Raw genomic sequence first — 12,872 nt, 5'->3', positions numbered from 1 at the left:
TCAGGAGCAGAGAATGTCAGAGAGACAGAGAGAAAAGCAAACCATCAAAAATCTGTAGGGCTGTTTGGGCTTTTAAGTATGCGAGGCACCGCCGGACAAAGCAGCTACAAGGAAGGCAGCAATGTAAAGGTAGTCTTTCAGCATTTTTTAGAAGAGCATCCGTATCCTCTAGGCACACAGCCTCTGTGTAAACAGCCCCTCTGCTCACACCCCCTCCGTCAGGAGCAGAGAATGAGAGAGAGAGAGACAAGCAAACAATCAAAAATCAGTAGGTGCTGTTTGGGCTTTCAAGTATGCAAAGCACCGTACGGGAAGCATATCGTATATCATTGAGGAGTTTTATTTAATATGTAATACATGCTCTGATTGGGTAGCTTCTTAGCCATCTTGCAACAGTGTCCCTTGTATGAAATCAACTGGGCAAAGCAACTGAGGAAGCATGTACCATAAATTAAAAGACCCATTGTCTGCAGAAATCCGCGAACCAGCAAAAAAATCCGTGAGATATATTTAGATATGCTTACATTTAAAATCCGCAATAGAGTGAAGCCGCAAAAGTTGAAGCGCGATATAGCGAGGGATCACTGTAATTGTACTTTACCTTTGAATTTTCTTCACCACTCTAATTCTGTACTCAGTAAAAAGCGCAATGCAAAAACAAACTGAATCATGCAAAGCAGCCTGTCTTCTTGACATGTATGCAGCTACAGTTCCATGCAACAATTTGGACACCTCTGGTCAAATTACATATTTTACTTACATCTGAAGTAATGTGATTTATAATTCATTTTTAACATTCAATTTCAGGGACTCACACATTATAATTTTGATTTTCAAGCCTTCTGTGACCCACAATGCAATTTGCTACCCGGGTCTCTATAGCTTTTCCTCTGTTTTCTCTTCCGTATCAACAAAGCCATACTAGCTACATTAATTGACAGCTCTAAACTGGCTTTGTGTGGGTGTGTGTATCAGTGAGATGGTCTGTCCCAGAATATTTTTTACCTTGTACTCAATTAGTTATTCTATATAGTGTATTTTTAATCCATATATAACAGTTTGATTTTGATGTTTAATTTGATATACTATTAATCTCAGAGGGGAAATCGACTGTTTGCATGATCTTTGGCGGTCAGAGCACAGGGTAAGCCATTGTAAATCACTTGTGGAGCAATTTACAGGTTGCTCCATTGCTTAAGGGCCCAACAGAGTAGGATCCCTTCTGGCAGTAATTTACTTGAACCAGCAACCTTCCAGATAACAGCACAGATCCTTAGCCAGAGAGCCACCAAAATTACAAAATGCTTCACAGAAAATAGGCAGATACTTACCAAATAAGTTCTAAAGCATTTGTATTACTCTTCAGCACATTAAACATTATTTTAAAAAACTATAAAGGAAATGTGGAGTGAGTAGGTAGTCAAAGCCAAGGTGAATGCAGCACAGGGAATCACAGAATCTCCCACACCTGTTTGGCTTCTCCAGCTTTGTTAACTTTTGAAAGCCACCAAGGAGATATCGCTCTTTCTGAAATTAGATGTCTATTAACATTGACAGATTACTAGGAAGCCCTTTGAAAGTGTATCACTATTTTGCTTTTTAAAAGTAGCCATGAGGCACATTTGCAGTCTCTTGTGACGAGGAAGTCCTGTTATAATTCATTTCCTCTTCCGCCTTTTTTGGCTGATCTACACTGAAGTAAAGCTGTCTAAGAAAATAGAAAATGGAAACGTTTGGAGAGTGAGAGCATCTACAGGCAAAATTTAATAGGGAGTTCAACTTTCTGATTCCTATAGCCACTTCTCAGGGAAACATAATCAAAATCAGAAAGAGGTCAGTAGACATGAAATAAAAACAAACATGTGAGGCAGAAATATGGTGCAAAACACCAAAAGAATTGTGTAATGCATAGGAAATGAATAGTATTAGGTGAATTTAGAGTAGAGTTCCAGATGGGAAAGAACAGGAAAATGAAGAAGAGAGAGAGAGAGAGATAGAGAGAGATTAATTGATTGATTAGGAGGCACCCCAAATAACAGAGGACTCATATTGTGCCAGGCTGAGAATCTGTTTAAATATGGATGTTTATTGTACTGTGTGGTCACACTTTAGCATTGGAAGAAGTGGTAGTAAAGTGGAGAGGCAAGTGAGTAGTAAACAGCAAATAGTAAGAAGAGGGTGTGCACAAAATCAGAAGTACAGCAGAAAATGAAAAAGGTTAAAACCAAACGCTTTAGGATCAAGATTGCAAAGGTTTGGATCTTTCACCTGAACCTATTTAGAGGGAGTATCTGCCTAAACTGCATAGCTCTTAAAGAGCATAACCACCACTATATTGATGCAATGAACCACACAAAATAAGCACAATATGCCTATGGCACAGAATGAATGTGCAAAAACACAAAAGCAAAGGCTGCGTAAGTAGTCAAAACAATGTTTCCTTCAAAATGGATCAGAAGCACTGACAGTCTAAACTATGTCTCCAGGTCTTCATGTATTGTGAAAAATGGTCAATGTGATGTCAGATGCTGGCACATATGGCCACATTTGTTGTGTGGCCTGCACTATCCATCATTAAAGGAATATTCCATCTTAAAATGACATTGTTTTATATGTTACATACCCCAGATAGTTTGTAGTGATGGCCTCATATTTTCATACAAATAAGAGAAAAACATTTTTGATTGAATAGAAGTCTATGTTAACCAACTATGGACAACAGAAATCAATATCAAAACATCCATGAAAAAAAATCATTACCCCGGTTGCATAACCTATCCATATGTAAATTCTTCTAGTTATATGATTACAGAGTCCCAAACACTTTTATTTTTACTAAAATATTGTTAAACAAGTCCCCTCCAGAACTAAAATAGAAGAGGCTCAGATGCAGACATTTGACTTATAGATTTGATTTTGGTTGTTAGATTTATTTTCATGTCCACAACTAACTGGATTATATAGTGGCACACTTCAAATTTATGTTTGTTGATATACCTCTGATATGCACAAGTCTGAAGCATATTCTCTTTCTGGTAATGTTTTCAGTTAGTATTCTTTAAATTGTAATCTTTAGTTGTCCACTTATCTCAGTGACCTTTGCACTCTCCATATCACGTGACCCTCAATGCTAGCCAATGAATAAGCTGTTACTGGGCTGGACTCAGGAGACAGGTCTTCAATTGAAATGCTCAGTGCACCTTCTATTTTAGTTCACAAGTACATTTTGATGTTGTCCAATTTTGGGCACTATAAATACAGTAATCCCTCGCTATATCGCGCTTCGACTTTCGCGGCTTCACTCTATCGCGGATTTTATATGTAAGCATAACTAAATATATCCACCCACCCATCCATTTTCTAACCCGCTGAATCCGAATACAGGGTCACGGGGGTCTGCTGGAGCCAATCCCAGCCAACACAGGGCACAAGGCAGGAACCAATCCTGGGCAGGGTGCCAACCCACCGCAGGACACACACAAACACCAAGCACACACTAGGGCCAATGTAGAATCACCAATCCACCTAACCTGCATGTCTTTGGATTGTGGGAGGAAACCGGAGCGCCCGGAGGAAACCCACGCAGACACGGGGAGAACATGCAAACTCTACGCAGGGAGGACCCGGGAAGCGAACCCGGGTCTCCTAACTGCGAGGCAGCAGCGCTACCACTGCGCCACCGTGCCGCCCTAACTGAATATATAATGCGGATTTTTCACTGCTTCACGGGTTCTGCAGACAATGGGTCTTTTTACTTCCTGTACATGCTTCCTCAGTTGGTTTGCCCAGTTGATTTCATACAAGGGACGCTATTGGCGGATGACTGAGAAGCTAACCAATCATAGCATGCAGTTAAGTTCTCCTGACTGAGAAGCTAACCAATCAGAGCACGCAGTTAAGTTCCTGTGTGCTGAATGCAGTGTTAACCAGGAAGTCTCGTCTCGCTCATTCAGCATCAACGTGTTTCGCTGTGTAAAGAGTTAACTTTTGTGCATAGTCAAGCCCTTCATTATGGCTTCAAAATGATCTGCTCCTGCTACTGCTTCAATGAGGCTATGATTCTTTTTATTTAAAAAGTAGGAAAGGAATATAAGATCTACGGCTGCAGTGTCCTTTTAACCAGGGTGCAAAATGAGTTGTAAGTGGATGTAATAAGGCAGTAGTCCGGATGGAATCTGCTTTAGGGATTTGGATTGAAGTCTGCCGGAAGAAGAACAACGGCGGTGCTACACAGTCACCTGGAGAGGCTCCTTTAGAGGAGCTGTAATGCTCTCCTTTGTTGTGCAGTAAAACTAAACCCATCGTTATTGGACAAGTCGTCGTGTCATTGTTGGTGAGTAACTATAATTAATTTTCTACTTACAGTACTTAGTACATGTACGTACGTTTAGTGTTACTGTACACACATTTACTGTATACAATTTTTCTTGCATTGTACGTATTTATTGCTGGTGGCATGTCTATCGTAATGGCTGTAACAGACTCTCGATATCTTTAAAATAATATTTAGGTTTTACTGTATATAAACAGTGTGTTTACATACATAATTTCAATGAATCTTACCTAATATCTAAGAGAATACAAAGGGATTATGCTGTATAACTCTGGGGAATATTTATAAACAGTGTGGGAGAGTTTATAAGGGCTTAAAATATATAAAAATAACCAATGAAACATATGGTTTCTACTTCGCGGATTTTCACCTATTGGGGGTTTGGGTCTGGAACACCCAATTACTGTATATATTCTAGCAGAATCTTTTTTCATCTCCATTCTGTATGAAAACTTGACAAAATTTTTTCACAACCATTACTACAATGTACATGGAGTAAGAAACATAAAACAGTATAATTTTTGGGCAGAATATTAAGACCATTTTAAATAGAGATTATATATATATATATATATATATATATATATATATATATATATATATATATATATATATATATATATATATATATATATTGTCACACACGCGCATGGGAGGCAGCTAAAGGGCTTGAGTGAAGGCAGTTCGAGGCATGCCGGGTGTGGCAGAGTGCACTGACTCTTTTCTCCCTTGCCTGTAGACCATCCCCGGGATTTCACCTGGATCTCCTGACATCACTTCCGGGACTGAGCCAATGGAAGTCGGCCACACCAGCTCCAGTCCCTCTGATGTCACCTCCGGCTACGAGCCAATGGTGGAAGACCACGTGCCAGATCCATACGACCTCACTTCCTGTCTCCCCTTTAAAACCTGCCCCTTTTCCTTTGTTTCCTCAGTCTTGTTTTGGACTCGGTTGTATGCACTTCAGTGCTCTGTATTTCAATAAGAAAACGACTTTGCAGCCAGGATACCACAATATACGGGTGGCTGCCCCAACTCTTTATCTGTCCATGTCTCGTTCTTGTGACAATATATATATATATATATATATATATATATATATATATATATATATATATATATATATATATATATATATATATAAAGGAAAAACACACTCGACTGGGTGTGGAAGTGTCACTAAAAGCACTGGTGTGGTGGAGCAGCAGTATTGTAGTTGCCTAAATACATTATCTGACAGCTAAATTAACACTGGTGCCCAGTTCCTTTCTAGGTTGTGGCAGCTTGTGTCAAGTCTGCTTATTATCCTCTTGTTTGTCTTGCTTTACTTCCACAATCCATTAGATCACTGTCACATTGCTCTTTAATCCACACACTGTAGCATTTCTGTATTTTGTGCATGTCCTGTCATGGAATAACAGTCCCTGGGTTAAGCGTTAATTATGATGGGACAGTTCAATTTATACCGTATATATACACACATACACACTGTACATATATGTATCTACTCTGTAAAAATTCCCTATACCAGAAAATATAAAGAAAATAGAGAGAGTTTGCTTTCTTTTTTATTTTGCTGATTTTTGGCATGTATTAAATAATGCAACACAACATTCTCACATTCATTCAAGAAAATTTGGCAGTGCACATCACATTAAATGTTACATTCTCAACATGTTTAAAAAGTCTAACAAATTCAATGTCATTCAGTTTAATCCAATTCAGGGATGTGAGGACATAAACATACTCTATATTTCATTAAACATACAGTACTGTGTTTGACCATGGCTACCAATTCACAAACTTCTTCTATTAAATCCCCCAAAATTATGAATGTTCTGCACACTACTGCAGTGGGTATTGGAGTAGCTTGTCAAACATCTTGTGACTATAAAACTTTATACATTTATATACGTACTGTGTGTGCCACAGTGATTAGCACTGCCACTTCACAGCTTCACAGGCTGGGCCCAAATCCTGGATCTGGACACTGTCTGTGTGATGTTGGCATGTTGTCCCTTTGTCTGTGTGGGTTTCCCCTCCTATATCCCAAAACATTCATGTGTGACTCTGAATCAGTTCAGTTTACATGTGTACACGAGTCTGTCTGGCTTTTCACTTGACCCTGGCAAGACAGACTCTAACCCACCATGATCATAATGATGGATTCAGTGGGTTGAGACAATGGATTGATCAGTGAATATTGGTGTGTATTTAAAAATAATCATTACTTCTAGTTTGGACAAGTCTTTAAGTATTTTCTCATAGCTACTGTATTATATATAGACAACTGGTGAATAAATTATATGACACCAAAGTTTTAAAGCACTAAGCTATAATCCGAATCCAGTGGAGTAATTTCTTACTTGACAGACTCATGTAAATAAGCATATTTCAAGCAGGCTATCCTCCATACCTAACCCCCAGAAATAAAGCCCCGGTTAAAATTATATTAGATGTACATACAAGAACCAAAGAATTATTAAATTAAACTATGGCACTTTATCTCCTTGCTCCTTCTTTTGACCTGTCAGTTTCTGTTAAGTGAATCTGGGAACTGAAACATAACAGCAGTAACTGGATAGCATTTGACTTGAAAAGGCAGGTTGAAATGAAAAGGGCATTTTGATGTGGAATTCATCTCCACTGTGAAGGATGTAACTGATCAGGGCAGCTGCAAATGACGGCAATAAATAGTCGACAAAACCATTAACACATCCGCGCGGAAACATCTTCTGTTCCAGGGCACAGACTTATATGTGAACCTTAGGAAACTGAAGCTTGTCCAGTTAAAAGGACCAAATGTGAATCATCTGATACAGAGCTTACTTCTGAGACTGGAACAAATGCAGAAAGGTGAACATTTCATGGAACACAACCTTTGCTGAAATGTTGTCCAATCAGTCCATCTACCTCATGCAGTAACTTTTCCGTATGTCTGTTATAATGCAGTCTATTTTCATATCTTTTATTTTTTTAGCCACCATTTTCCTAAGTATCCAAAACATCTGGGTTAGAAAATAATATCAAGATTTTACATTTGCACTAAAAGCTCAAACGGTTACACATAATGAAAGCAGTGGATTCCTTAGAATGGCTGTTAGAGCAGAATCTCAAAGAAAGCAAACCTAAATCTACTAAAATAATATGTTGACAAGTTTTTTCCTCCTTTTACAACAGCCCAATCTGTTTTAGACTAAATCAAATATATCTGTATACCAGAATCACTATATTAAAATATTTTTCAGTCAAATCAGGAGAGGCTTGGTAGTGAAGACACTGATTCTTAAAAATAATAAGAGGACAGGAGAAACATGGGGGATACCATGATAGAAGAGGTAAAAGTGTAATTCTAAGAGACTTTGGTGTGCTTTTGTCAACCAGGCAACAATGTGCTGGAAATAACAATTAGCAGAAATGTCAAAAAAGCTTAGATCTTCATCACGATCATAGGTTCATACCACATTTTAAGATATTCTACCATTTTCAGATCTGCCTAATCCAATTCTGGATCATGGGGGTGCCAACAAATCAGGAACCGACCCTGGATGGGGTGCCAGAAAACTGCAAAACCCACTTATGTGCGCTCAGACACACAAACACAAGTTTAGAATCACCTGTCAAACTAACACATACATCTTTGGGATGTTTGGGGAATCCAGAGAAAAATCCACACAAACATTTTTTATGTGATACTTCAGATATCCACAATTTAAGTTGACGGATAACTTTAAACTGGCCTGGTATGACTGCAGGAGTGAATATTCATGAATTTGAACTACAATGGACTGGCAGCTTAATTTGGAACACTAACCTATACTGGGATCACATAAACCTAACTTGGGCTTTTCTCTGATATGAGGAGGGCACAAGAACTACAGAGGCAGTGACCTGGTAAGGATCTGAATCGAGTCTCCTTGAGCAGTGAAGCATATGCCCTAACCACTGAACCACCATTTTCTTGGAGAAGTACCTCTTCATTTTACCTATTGCACATTTAGAATGTACAGAAAAACCCAAGAAGACAAAAGGAGAATATGCAGGCTATGTAGCCAATGACCAGGATTTAAAACTAGTAAGACAGCAAGCAAACATAACAAACGTACCACCATGCAGTCCACACTTCCCTGTAGATCTCCTTTGGAAATTCCCACTGGATAGAGTCAAAGGTGAAGAGAAAATCTGAAAATTTTCTATAGTTTTAGCTTGCTAATTGAATGAGTGGTTTAAATGTTATTCTGTCATCATACAACAAATGTCCGATCATAAGTATCATCTTATATAATGATATTAAAGAAAGAAAGCACTTGGTAAATACACGTTCTGCATGTTCTGACTTCTGCATTCAGATGGACTGCCCAAGATTTTTATAACAATTTTGTTATAAAATTTCTTCATATTTGGACTACTACAAATACCTTCTTCACGAACTTCCTGCGTGCAGCTTTCAGAGATTGTAATTAGGACAAAAACTAAACATGTTAGCTGGTCTGGGTGAACAAAGTGTCACCTTCAAGACAGACCTGCTCTCACATAAGGCTCATAAAATAAACATCCAGAGTTCCTCACGCCTTACTATAAAACTTTACTCACTTTCTTCATATACTCATCTCACCAATTTGTAACCTGCTTAACCAGGTCAGAGGGCACCATTGCATATTTACTCACTCAAATTGGGGCAATTTAGTGTCACTAACTACCCAAACATACATACCTTTTATTAATACAGTGTCACACATGTGCACTTGGGGAACAGTTTAAGGGCTTAAGTAATTGTAATATTCCACCAAGACACAAGGTGGCGCTGACTAATAATGATCTCTCTTTTCTCCTAACTCTGCAGAAAGGAAGATTGATGCCACTCCTTTTATGATGTCACTTCCGGTGTCCGACTACTTGGACCAGCCTCTCTCTCTCAGAATCCATCTTAACTGGAAAAGGCTCCATCTTGGGCAGTCCATCTGAATGCAGAAGTCAGAACATGCAGAACGTGTATTTATCCAAGTGCTTTCTTCTTATATAATATGCTACCGTGGCTGAAAAGCCTGAAATTTGGTACACATATACTACACTGAAACTCTGCATTGCAGCTTTAAATTAAAACTGAACAGTTTTGGAATTACTACTCCTTTTATTTGTATTTTATTGTAGAATCAACTCTCGGCAGTGGGTGGAGACAGAACAAAATGCCATCCTGAGACGACAAATACGCTGATCGCATGAGAATAGCTAGAACACTCTCAGTCAAGTGTATTCACTGCACATTATCGTGCAGTGCGCCGTTACTGGTATTTTCATAATACAAGTAGTAGAATATATGGGGATGGCCTTCAAGGTGTCCTAAAAATCTTTAAATCTCTTTGTCTTTCTTACAACAGTTTCGTGATTGGCCCTGATTTGGTTTGGCTAAAGCCCATAACCTCAAGAACTGTAATCACTAGCTACGTTTTTGCTTCCATATTGCTGATCATGTTTTTTTAGACCTCTGAAGACAAAACATTTGTTGCCATATCCCATCATAGATTATCATGTTTATAACCTCTCCAAAATAGTTAGAGATTGATATTTTAAATTGTGGACATTTTTTGACTGGATAACTGACTAACTGATCTCAGCTGTAGGTGATATTACAAATTTCAGTCTTTATTTTTTCAGTGGGGCACAGTGCCATGCTAGCCAGAATTCCTGCCTCAGTTTCCTTGGATTTGAATCTCACCCTGGTCACTCATCCTGTGTGGAGTGAACTTCAGATTAATCAGGTATGTGGAAGAAAATGGACATTGTCACATTTCATGAGGCTCTCAGTGGCACGAAAGGCCCATTAAGGAAGCAGACCTAACAGGGATTCTGTTGCACTCCACCTGTCTCATCCCCTGCATTCCACAGTGAGCACCAAAATGAGATGCTAAACTACCAGCTACTAAAATTTAGTCCACTTGCTTTGAGTTTGATCTGATAGTACAAGGAGTTAATCAAGGATTAGCTGATAGCAACTACAGAGACTTCTTCAGAAGAAAAAGGATCCCACTGGGACATTCAATTTTAAGATTGTTATTACATGCTGATCTCTAACCAACACATCTATAAGCAGACATTGGAATTGTAACGGGAACTAACTTTGATCGAACCACACAGTGTCTACATGTATCCTTAAAACAAGCTATACACACTTTGTCATTCTCTTTGTAGCAGGTAGCTGACCCACTTTCGTAAGAGTAAGTAAGCACTCTCCTAGGACCTGGACTCTACTCTCCACAGATGCTCAGAGCTGGACATCCTGAACTAGATTGAAGATCCACTCCATCAAGCCAAGCTATGTGCCAGTCATTGAGACCAATGGGAAGACAGAAACCTTACTTCATAAAAGTTTTTCCTATAAAGATGTAAAGGTGAAGAACCTAACAGTGAGCTCACAAGAAAAGATGCCACATACAAGGAGATTGGACCACATGCCAAAGACAAGGGCACTCCACTGCAAGCAAAGTTCTCGACTCAAACCCAGAGCAATGAATCACAACTCCACATAGCATCATAATTTATAAGCTTGGTATTGTAAAACTGCCACAATAAATCAGAACTCCAAGTGGCTAATAAACAGGCAGCTAAGGATCTGCTTTTTCATGGTGGATTGTTACTGCAACAAGCTCATGACTATAGCAGGTAAACTTCTGGCATGTCACAGGTTTTTGGTTAAAATAGAAACAAAAGCCTTGACTTGTAGTTTAACAGTTTAGCCCTCTCTTACCCACAGCTATGGATTACAACAACAGCAATGACTGACAGTGACGTAATGCTAAATTTCAAAAGTGAAATGTAAAACAAAAAAGTTGGTGAAATCAAGAAATCCAAAATGATCTAATTATTGGTATTACTGAAGTAAAAACAATGATTAATTTGAACGATTAACATCAATCAATCAATTCTTCTCATCCAGTGTGCCCTGTCACCCCACATAGGGTTAGCTCCGGAAGTAAAACACTAGAAAAATAAAAATACTTTTGAAAAATGGAAGATTGTTTTCTTTTGTGGTCTAGGCCCCAAACCTTCTGTCCAGGAGTTCAGTTAAATAAAAAATAATGTGCAAAATTTAAAGCATTTTTTTGTTCTTCTACAAAGCCAGTTCTATCCACAATTTATTCAAGGTTGACTGGCTACTTGTAAAACATAAATAAAAAAAATATTTGCAATCCCGAGGTTTTACACTTTATGCATTTCTGTAAGCGTTGTTCTTAGAATCATCTCATTTACTGAATATATTTCATATAACACACCTGCTTAAGATAAGAGTGAACTTTGGATTTGTGGATATTGAATCACTTACTAGAAAAAGTGACATTTTGAAAGTCACGGTCCCATCACCTTTGAACTCGGTACGAAGACACAAGGGAAACACTCAGTTCATAACCTTTTAGAAATTAGTATTAATTATTCTGGAAATTACCCTAAAATTGCCAATAAACATGTCCAGGCTGATAACGTTAATGAGACCTTATGTCCGAGTCGGGATCTTTCTGAGAATATTTGAAACAGGCATCTGAATTTAATTGGGTTTGACTCTCATTTTGTGTTTGTAAGGGGAAGTCAGCAGCCGGCTTGCAAGAAATTGCTGAAGCTCAAACAGAGTTACAATGCTGCATTTGGCCCTTAAAATGAATACCAGATGGCACTGATAGAGCTTTTCCTTCATTGAAATGCTAATGATGGGATGGCATGCGAGCGGCGAAAGGCGCTTCCTACACAGGTGAGACATTTGACCCTTTGCATGTGCAGCAGGCTAAACAGGACGAGGCAGTGGTCAGGTTTTAGGGAGCAGAGGAGAGACTCACAAAGGCAAAAAACAAACGTCAGATCATACAACTGAAAGGACAGCTTCTGCATCCTTAATGCACGACAGATTATTTTGATGGTGTCATTATTTTCCAAGAATATCGTCTTAGCCTTTCATTTTCTCATAGTAAAAAAGTGACTGTCAGTTTTCCATCTTCATTCAAGCTGGCACTGAGCACTTAAATGTGAAACTAATATCTCCAAAGCCACAGCTAGAATTAATGGAGCTACAATTAAATATTTATATTCCTCGGAGTGACGGTACTTTAATAAGAAAACAAGCATTTGAATTACAAAGTGAGTGAGATATGTGCAAATGGAAAAGGAAGGCAGTCCTTCTCTTCTACAAGAGCCACAGCTTTGTAAATTTTAATTATTACCACTAACAATAAGATAACTTAAAACACAATCGGAATTAAAAAAAAAAAAAGAGAAATGGTGACAAATAATGATTTAGGCAGTAAAATGTGCCTTACAATTCAATTTGGCTTGCCTCAGATATTAATGCAAACCTAACTTGATTGACAACTATTTCAACTGATGCTTTTTGACTAAATTAATCACAAAACTCTTTTTTTTCTTTCAATACAAATCCATCTACCATGCTCTGTACCTAGTTAGTCGATTTCAGTGTTGTGGGATTCCAGGATCAAGAGTCACAAGGGATCACCGGACAGGTTGCCAAACACACACACACTTATTCAGTGTCAAT

The sequence above is a fragment of the Polypterus senegalus genome, chromosome 10 (assembly GCF_016835505.1).
Source record: "Polypterus senegalus isolate Bchr_013 chromosome 10, ASM1683550v1, whole genome shotgun sequence".
NCBI lineage: Eukaryota > Metazoa > Chordata > Cladistia > Polypteriformes > Polypteridae > Polypterus > Polypterus senegalus.
Note: the sequence above shows the minus strand (reverse complement) of the source record.